General features: G+C 42.4%; 1 non-coding gene across 1 annotated transcript; it reads right to left on the minus strand.

Moving 5' to 3' along the window:
* Positions 1–9211: 9211 nt before the first annotated feature.
* On the minus strand, positions 9212–9313 carry LOC123388576. The gene has a single exon (XR_006603051.1). It is a non-coding gene; the product is annotated as a U6 spliceosomal RNA (small nuclear RNA).
* Positions 9314–10661: the final 1348 nt, after the last annotated feature.

The raw sequence follows: 10661 nt of genomic DNA on the forward strand, positions 1-10661 counted from the left end.
GAGATACACAGGGACAGTCTGTTCAGCCGGACCCAAGTGGCCTTGCACTGTATAAACTCATTCACCTGACTCCCCAGGGATACCGGGGTTGAGAGAGAAGTTATGAGCAAACAAAGAAAATAAACCCAAACCAGAGTCCTCTGGGGCTCAGAGGGTCTGAATCTCACCAAGGCAGAGTTATAGTAATTACAAGTGAACGTGCACAACAAGAGTCTTTGATTTCTCCAGACTCAGAAGCTGAATTGTCTAGAGCGAAATAGTAATGATTTCTGAAGCAGCTGAATTAAAGACTACTTACATGTTGTGAAACAGGGGGATTGTGTTCCTCCCTTTTCTCCAGCGAATCTATTCAAAATGGTTCCTTCAGATTAAGCTACAATTAAAACAAAATATAGGGGCTCAGTGGGTTAAAGCCTCTGCCTTCGGCTCAGGTCATGATCTCAAGGTCCTGGGGTTGAGCCCTGCATTGGGCTCTCTGTTCAGCAGGGAGCCTGCTTCCCCCGCCCCCTTCTCTCTGCCTACTTGTGATCTCTGTCTGTCAAATAAATAAAAAAAATCTTTAAAAGTATATATATAGTGGGGGAGCGGGTAAATGTATCTGCATATATATTCATATATATAAAAAGCAAGTGTGCTTTATTGCTTACATGATAGCTCAATGAAGTTGAATGTATTTCTCTATGTAAAATATATATTTATATACTGTATATGTATTTATATAAACACACACACAGTGGTACCTGGGTGGCTCAGTGGGTTAGGCCTCTGCCTTCAGCTCGGGTCATGATCTCAGGGTCCTGGGATTGAGCCCCGCATCAGGCTCTCCACTTAGCAGGGAGCCTGCTGCCTCCTCTCTCTTTCTCTCTCTCTCTGCCTGCCTCTCTGCCTACTTGTGATCGCTCTCTGTCAAATAAATAAATAAATTCTTACACACACACACACACACACACACACACACACACAGATATATGTGTGTCAGTGTCGGCATGCCTGAAGGCATATATCATTTAAAATCTCCCACTAGCCAAGGGGCACCCGGCTGGCTCAGTCGGTAGAGCATGGGAGTCATGATCTCAGGGTCTTAAGTTTGAGCCTGATGTTGGGTGTGGAGACTACTAAAAATAAAGTCTTTAAGAAACCCAAATAAAAAAAGAGTCTTTAGGGGCGCCTATGTGGCTCAGTGGGTTAAGCCTCTGCCTTCAGCTCAGGTCATGGTCTCAGGGTCCTGGGATCGAGCCCCGCATAGGGCTCTCTGCTCAGCGGTGAGCCTGCTTCCCCCTCTCTCTCTGCCTGCCTCTCTGCCTACTTGTGATCTCTTTCTGTCTCTGTCAAATAAATAAATAAAATCTTTTAAAAAAAGAGAGAGAGAGAGTCTTTAAAAAACCTTCTACTAACCACAATCAAAAAGTAAAAAGAAAAAGCGAGGGGCAACTGGGTGGCTCAGTCCGTTGGGTGTTGGGCTCTTGATTTCAGCTCAGGTCATAATCTCATGGGTCGTTGGGTGGAGCCCTGAGCGCAGAGAGTGTGGGATTCTTTCCCTCTGTCCTTATCCTCGCTCTCACTTTCTCTTTCCCAAATAAATGAATAAATCTTTTAAAAGAGTAAAAAAAAAAAAGGGGGGGGTAGCACCTGGGTGGCTCAGCCGTTCAGGTCACAACTCTTGCGTCCTGGAATCAAACCCTGTGATAGGTTCCCCGCTCAGCGGGGAGCCTGCTTCTCCCCCTCCCTCTGCCCCCAACTCTCCCACTCATGTGTGCTCTCTCTCTCTGTCTCAAATAAATAAATAAAATCTTAAAAAAAAAAAAAAGCGAATGGTCTCCTTGCTTGTAACCTTGGCTCCTTCATTTTGCTCACAACAACTCAGCCAGCATGGCCCTGTTACAGTTGACCCTGGAACAATGTGAAGGTCAAGGCTGCTGACCCCCGCAAAGTTGAAAATCCACATAGAACTTTGACTCCCCCACAACTTAACTACCAATAGCTGCTGCTGACCACAGGAACATTCAGTTAACCCGTATTGTGTATGTGATATGTATTATACACTGTCTTCTTATGAATAAAGCAAGCAAGAAAATGTTAAGAAAGTCGGAAGGAAGAGACAATACATTTATAGTACTGTACTGTGTTTACTGGGAAAAAAAAAAACCATGTATAAGGGAACCTGTGCACTTCAAACCCATGTTGTTGGAGGTCCAACTGTAATACGAATATCAAATTATAGCAGCTCTGCTCAGAAGTTCTTTTTTTTAAAAGATTTTTTAAAAATATATTTATTAAAGAGAGAGAGAGAGCACACAGAGGATGAGTGAGAAGGAGAAGCAGACCCCCCCCTTTGGGCCAAAGCCCAATATGGGACTCAATCCCAGGACCCTGAGATCATGACCCGAGCTGAGGCAGACACCCAACTGACTGAGCCACCCAGGGGCCCCCAAGCTAAAGTTCTTACAACAATTTGTGCCGTCCAGCAACCTCTCGGACTTCCTCTGTACTCTCCCCCTGGGCAGCTCACACCAAGCTTACCAGCTTCCTGGCCTTTTCTCAGACACACCAGGCAAGCTTCAGCCTTAAGGCATTTGCACTTGCTGTCCCCTCTGTCTGGAATGCTGTTGCCCCAGACACCCACGTGGCACCTTCTTCCCCTCCGTTCAGCTTTGTTCAAATGCCACCTTCGCAGGGACACCTTCCCTGAACATCCTATTTAAAACTGCAACCTACACCCACCCCCAGACTCATTTTTTTCTCTTCCCTGTTTTATTTTCTTCCCACAGCACTTATTACCTAAATATTTTGTTTAGTGTTTGTCTCTCCCCTGGTAGATTATAAGCTCTATGCAAGCAACTTTTTGCCTGTTTTATTCATCACTGTAACCATAGCACTTAGAACAGTGTTTGACACGTGATAGGTACCCAACAAATATTTGTGGAATGGCTAACTAATAAAATTCCTATCCAGCAGACCTTGCTCATAATATGAAGAAAATATGCAATAAAAAGAGACAAAAAAAGACTCTTTTTTTTTTAAGATTTTATTTTTGTTTATTTATTGGCACAGAGAGAGAGATCACAAGTAGGCAAAGAATCAGGCAGAGAGGGAGAGGGAAGCAGGCTCCCTGCTGAGCAGAGAGACTAATGCAGGCTCTCAGTCCCAGGACCTTAGGACCATGACCTGAGCTGAAGGCAGAGGCTTAACCCACTGAGCCACCCAGGTGCCCCACAAATGTGAGACTCTTAACTATTTAAAACAAACTGAGGGTTGCTGGAGGGGAGGTGGGTGGGGGGCTGGGGTAACGGGGTGATGGGCATGAAGGGGGGCATGTGATGGAATGAACCCTAGGTGTTTTAGGCAACTGACAAATTACTAAATTTTACCCGTGAAATTAATAAGACATTATATGTGAACTAAGTTGAATTTAAATAAAACAAAACAAAACAAAGACACAAATGCACTGTCCTTGTTTTGTTTTGTTTTTAAGATTTTTTTCAGATTTATTTATTTGTTTTAGGGGAGGGGAGGTGCAGAGGGAGAGGGAGAGAGGCACTCAAGCAGACTCTGCACTGAGTGTGGAGCCCAGTGCAGGGCTCAGTGCAGGGCTTAATCCCACAACCCTGAGATCAGGACCTTAGTTAAAACCAACAGTCAGGCGCTCCACCAACGGTGGCCCTTAAGATTTTATTTTTAAGTAATCTCTACACCCAACATGTGGCTCAAACTTACAACCCCAAGACCAAGAGTTATACCCTCCACCGACTGAGCCAGCCAGGCACCCCGTACTATTCTTGTGTTTAAACAAAACTTACAATTTCATTTTTAATTTAAACAATGTTTTTAACATTGGTTCTTGAATGTCAGATTTCATTTTAAAAATCTTAAAAATAAAAATGTCTGAGCTTAGGGGCACCTGGGTGACTCAGTTGGTTTAAGCGACTGCCTTTGGCTTAGGTCATGATCCCAGGGTCCCGGGATCAAGTCCTGCATCAGCAGGGAGCCTGCTTCTCCCTCTGACCCTCCCCTTCTCGTGCTTGCTCTCTCTCTCTCTCTCTCTCTCATTCTCTGTCAAATAAATCAATAAAATCTTTTTTTCCAATAAAATCTTAAAAAAAAAAAGAAATATCTGAGCTTAATATATTTTGTTCTTAATAAAATAGGGTCACCTGACTGGCTCAGTTTGTAGAGCATATGACTTTTGATCTGGAGTTGTGAGTTTGAGCCCCATGTTTTAAATTACTTTAAAAAAATAATAAAATCTTTAAAAGTGTACTTATTTGTTTACTTTGGAGAGAGAGAGAGAGTGACAAAGAGGGAGAGGGGCAGGGGGAGAGAGAGAATCTCAAAGTGGACTCCCCACTGAGTGTGGAGCCCGATGTGGGGCTTGATCCCAGGACCTTGAGATAATGACCTGAGCTGAAATCAACTGACTGAGCCACCCACCCAGGTCCCCTGGGTTTTTTAAAAACAAAGAAATAAAATAATAATAATTTAATCTTCTAAATGTGTTAGCATTGGCATTTTGGCATCTTATAAAATTTCTAAAGCATGCAAATCAAATCGTAATCCTTTCTTACAGCAATTAATTTGCCAGAAAATGTTTCTGTTGTTTGGTTGTCTGCTTGAATTCAAGTGGGTATTATATCTTGAGCTCCTGGTGGAGTTCCAGCCACACAAGATAATTTTTTTTTTTAAGATTTATTTATTTATTTATTTGACAGAGATCACAAGTAGGCAGAGAAGCAGGCAGAGAGAGAGGAGGAAGCAGGCTCCCTGCCGAGCAGAGAGCCCGATGTGGGGCTCCATCCCAGGACCCTGAGATCATGACCTGAGCTGAAGGCAGGGGCTTTAACCCACTGAGCCGCCCAGGCACCCCAACATACATGATAATTTTAAGAGTGTCCCTTGTTCACATACGTGTGGGAAGTGCTGTTTGGTCTACTGTAGAAACTACTCCAGGAGCACCTTGATGGCTCAGTCAGTTAAGAGTCTGCCTTCAGCTCAGGTCATGGTCCCGGGGTCCTGGGATTGAGACCCAAGTCCAGCCCCCTGCTCAGCGGGGGATCTACTTCTCCGTCTCCCTCTGCTCATCCCCCTGCTTGTGCTCTCTCTCGTTCACTGACTCTCTCAAATAAAATCTTTACAAATAAATAAATAAATAAAGTTTTAAAAAAGAAAAGGTAGAAACTATTCCATCTCCTTGGTCCTTTACCTAATTTTCTGGATGTCCTCCAGGTTGGTGACTTTACATAGTCGTGTGCTCTTCTCCAGATTTTTTTTTAAAGATTTTATTTATTTATTTGACAGAGAGAGAGATCACAACCAGTCAGAGAGGCAGGCAGAGAGAGAGGGGGGAAGCAGGCTCCCTGCCGAGCAGAGAGCCGGATCCGGAGCTCGATCCCAGGACCCTGGGATCATGACCTGAGCCGAAGGCAGAGGCTTTTTAACCCACTGAGCCACCCAGGCGCCCCTTCTGCAGATTTTTTTAAAAAGTATTTTTAAAAAAATTTAAGTAGTCTCCATACCCAAGATGGGGCTCCAACTCACGACCCTGAGAGCAAGAGTTGCAGGCTTCATAGACTGAGTCAGAGTGATGCCCCTGTTCTGATTTGCTCATGTAAGAAAGCCCGAATCTCTCCACACCAAGTGTTCTGCCATTATATTGTTTTTCCACGAGTAGTTAGGGAGAAATTTTCAATTTTCCCCTGTGAGAGGATTTATTTTTGTATCTAATCCTTAATGGTTATTGACTTTGGCTTCATATTTCTCTTGAAATGGCTAAAAATGTCAACAGAGTCAGTGTATTTTTGACTCCTTGTCCTCCTCAGAGTAGTACGTGTGAAAAGCTTTCTGCAATTTTCTTTTTTTAAACACTTTTCTAAGAAGTCTGTTTGTTTGTTTAAGTAATCTCTACACCCAATATGGGGCTCAAACTCACAACCTCGAGATCAAGAGTCATATGCTTCACCGACTGAGGCAGCCAGGTGTCCCCGGAAATTTTCTTTTTCTGCAACCTAAAATGGTAGTTCATTTGAAATTTCGAGGTTGGGATCATTCTAAATGTTAAATTCTTTCCTCATACCCTCCTTGCACAAGCTTAAAAATCACACAGATGTATAATATACATACCTATCATTATGTATGTGTATGTATATTTGTATATATTTGTTCTCTGTGGCAGAATTTGAACACTCCTAATTAGCATTGTCAGTGATCAAGATATAGTCCGTTATGTATATTTATTGCTGTGGTCTGAATGTCTGTGTCCCCCAAAATTTATGTTGAAATCCTAATGTTCAATGTGATGGTATTAGAATGTGGGGATTTTGGGGGGTGATTAGGTCATGAGAGTGGAGCCCTCACAGATGAGATTAGTGCTCTTATTTCCTTTTTTTTTTTCTTTTTAGGATTGTATGTATTTATTTGAGAGAGACAGGCGGAGATAGTGAGCAGAGAGCCCGATGTGGGCTCGATCCCAGGACCCTCAGATCATGACCTGAGCCAAAGGCAGAGACTTAACCCACTGAGCCACCCAGGTGCCCCCTGTTCTCTCCCTCTTGACTCTCTTCTCCATTAAAGGCTCCTAAGAAAAAAGGAAAAAAAAAAAAAAAAAAGACTGGTATGGCCCGCTCCCTGCGACACGAGAGGGTGAGGCCCGGGGCCCAAGTCCTGCTTTGCCACTCCCTGTTCGCAGGCCCTCTGGCTGCTCACATCCCAATGCGTGTTTCTTAGCTGGTTGTCCCACTGTGTCTTTAAGTCGAACATGCCAGAAATACAGCTCCTTATCTTCGACAAAGCCAGCTTCCCTAGCTTCTCATCTTCTGTCAATGACATCATCACCAGCCATGAAACCTGAGTCATCTTTGACTCCTTTTTTGACTTCACACCCACACTCACCTAGTCTTGTTGATTCTTTTAAAAAAAAATGGTTTGAACTTATGAAATATTTCAAACACATAGAAAGGAGCAGAAAATAAACACCTGTTTAACCAAAGCTCAGACGTGACAAATCCTAATGTTTTGCCACACAGGTTTCAGAGTTTTTCTTTTTTCCTTAAAGCTCTTGTTCCGCGGGACACCTGGTTGACTCCTTCGGAAGAGCGTGTGACTCTTGATCTCAGGGTTGTGAGTTCGAGCACCGCTTGGGTGTAGAGAGGACTTAAATAAATAAAGTTAAAATAAATAAATAGAATTTTTGTTCCAGGTTTTTTTAAAATATATATAACGGTTTTGTTTCTTTAAGTCATCTCTATACCCAAGGCAGGGCTTGAACCCGTAGCCCCGAGATCAAGAGTCACATGCTCCTCCAACTGAGTCAGGCAGGAGCCCCTGTTTCAGTTTTACTGAGCTGTAATTGACGTACATCTCTGGATAAATTGAGGGTATAGGGCACAATGACTGGAAGTACGTATTTTGCAAAATGATTACCACAATAAGTTTAATTAATAGCCATCTCACCATATAGTTATGAAAAAAAATTTCAGAGTTTCTCAAGAAATAAAACATTGTTAATACAAAATGTCCTCTGTCCCTTTCCTCAATCCTATTCTCTGCTCCCTTAGAAGTAACCACTATCTAAATTCTGTGTACAACTTCCACACAAGGTTTGCTACTCTTGCTACATATGCATTTATCTAGTAACAATCTAGAGTATTGTATTGTGTATTTAAAAATTTTACAGAAATGGCATATTGTACCCAATGTCCTACAGATTGCTGTTCTAATTCAACATAATTATTTTTGAAAATTTTTAGATTTAAATTCAATTTCATTAACATATAGTGTATTATTAGTTTCAAAGGTAGAATTTAATGATTCATCATTTGCACGTAACATCAAGTGCTCTCCTTAATGCCCATCCCCCAGTAACCCCCATCCCCACCCAGCTCCCCTCCAGCAACCCTCAGTTTGTTTCCTAGAGTTAAGAATCTCTTGGGGCGCCTGGGTGGCTCGGTGGGTTTAGCGACCGCCTTTAGTTCAAGTCATGATCTCAGGGTCTTGGGATCAGGGTCTCACATTGGGCTCTCTGCTGAGCAGGGAGCCTGCTTCTCCCTCTCCTTCTGCTTGGGCTCTCACTCTTTCTGTCAAATAAATATCTTAAAAAAAAAAAACTCTAATGGTTTGTCTCCCGCTCTGTTTTTATTTTTCCTTCCCTTCCCCTATGTTCATCTGTTTTTTCATCTATTTTTTATTTTTAGAGATTTTATTTATTTACTTGAGAGAGAGAGAGAGTGCATGCACAAGCAGGGGGAGCAGCCAAGGGAGAGGGAGAAGCAGGCTTCTCGCTGAGCAGGGACCCCCCCCACACACACACCCCGCCCCGCCAATGCAGGGCTCGATCCCAAGACCTTGAGATCATGACCTGAGCTGCAGGCAGACACTTAACTGACTGAGCCACCCAGGCATCCCTCATCTGTTTTGTTTTTTAAAATTGCACTTTTGACTGAAATCGTATGGTATTTGTCTTTCTCTGACTGAATTATTTCACTTAGCATAATACTTTCTAGTTTCTTCCACATCATTGCAAATGACAAGATTTCATTTTTTTCAATGGCTGAGTAATATTCCCTGGCATACATATACCACATCTTCTTTACCCATTCATCTATTGATGGACGTCTGGGACCCCAATGTTTATAGCAGCAATGCCCACAATACCCAAAATATGGAAAGAGCCCAAGTGTCGATCAACAGTAATTTTTGAGTGTTGTTCATATTAATACATGCATATATAGCTCATTCCTTTGAACTGTTGAAAGTGATTCCATTGTATGAATACGCTACAATTTGTTTACCTATTCTACTACTGACTCACAGATTTGCTTCAGTTTTTCACCATCGCCAATTATACTGGGGTGACTTTTTTTTGAAAATAGGGAATGCGGTGCACTTGGCTGGCTCAGTCAATGAAGCCCGCAACTCTTGGTCTGGGGGATGTGAGTTTGAGCTCCACACTGGATACAGAGATTACTTAAAAGTGAAATCTTTAGGAGCTCCTGATGAGTGGCTTAGTCGATTAAGCATTTGCCTTCTACTCAGGTCATTGTGTCGGGGTCCTCGGATTGAGCCCGATGTCAGGCTCCCCATTCAGCGAGGAGTCTGCTTCTCCCTCTCCTTCTGTCCCTCCCCCTGTTTGTGTGCTCTTTCTCTCTCTCAGAGAAATAAAAAATCCTTAAACAGCAACAAAAATAAAAATTAAAAAAAAAATAAATAAAATTGTTAAAAATAAAATATGGAACATTTCGTGAATTTCTGTGTCCTGCATGGGGCCATGCTAATCTTCTCTGTGTCAATACAGTTTCAGTGTATGTGTTGGCCAAGTGAGCAGTGGAACAACCCTTCTAGACGTGTTTTCTTGTGCGCCCAGGTAAGAGTTTCTCTGGAGTTGGAATAGCCGGGACCAGCCTCACCTTTCCCATGAACTAGCAATTTATGAAAATTCCTAATCATTGTTATGATTAGACATCCTTCGAAAAGCATTCACATTCTGTTCTCATGATGAAGTATTTCATTATTCTGGGATTTATTTTTGTCCATGGCCTGTGGTAGTGATCTAACATTATCAATGTCTTCCATTTGGACAACCAGTTTTTCCAGAACCATTTAATAAGCAGACCATCCTCTCTCCTCTTATTTATAAAGTCACCTTAGTCATGTAGCAAGTCTCCATATATTAGTGTGTCTGTCCTGGTTTCTCTGTTCCATTCCACTGAGACTCTTATCTGTCCCTGGGCCAATACCATAATGTCTTCATTGATGTATTTTTTAAAAATTTTAAAAAATATTTTATTTATTTATCTGACAGACAGAGATCACAAGTAGGCAGAGAGGCAGGCAGGGGTGGGGGGAAGTAGGCTCCGTGCTGAGCAGAGAGCTCGACGCGGGACTCCATCCCAGGACCCCGAGATCATGACCTGAGCCGAAGGCAGAGGCCTAACCCACTGAGCCACCCAGGTGCTCCCATTCCTGTATCTTTATAACAAGTCATCCTATCTGGTAAGGAAAAGTCACTCTTATTGTCCTTAAGAATGTGGGAGTCACTGACTCTTTTCTCTTCCATACAATTTGGCGGACCAGCTTATCAGATTTCACACACACACACACCCCTGCAGCGAATTTTACTGCAATTATATTAAATATATAGATCATTTGCGAAAGAATGGATCTCTTTATGATACTGTGTCTTCCCATCTTTGAATATAGTGTACCTCTCTCTTTAGTATTGTCATCTTCTAATTGTCATTAGAAAGGTTTTACATATCTTTTGTTAAATTTGCTGAAAATCTAGTTGTTTAATAGCTTTTGTCCTATTATGAGTACGTTTTTTTCTATTTTATTTTTTGATTAGTCCTACTTAGTATATAGAATCCTCTTGAATTTATATATATGTACACATGTGTATATATATATATTTTTTTCTTTTTTCTTTTATTTATTTATTTATTTATTTGACAGACAGAGATCACAAGCAGGCAAAGAGGCAGGCAGAGAGAGAGGAGGAACCAGGCTCCCTGCTGAGCAGAGAGCCCGATATGGGGCTCGATCCCAGGATCCTGAGATCATGACCCGAGCCGAAGGCAGCGGCCTAACCCACTGAGCCACCTAGGCACCCCTGTTTTTTTTTTTTTCTTAAGTAAACTCTAAACCCAACATGGGGCTTGAACTCAGAACCCTGA

Source organism: Mustela putorius, unplaced genomic scaffold (genome assembly GCF_011764305.1).
Source record: "Mustela putorius furo isolate JIRA1106 unplaced genomic scaffold, ASM1176430v1.1 tig00003901_pilon_pilon_pilon, whole genome shotgun sequence".
NCBI lineage: Eukaryota > Metazoa > Chordata > Mammalia > Carnivora > Mustelidae > Mustela > Mustela putorius.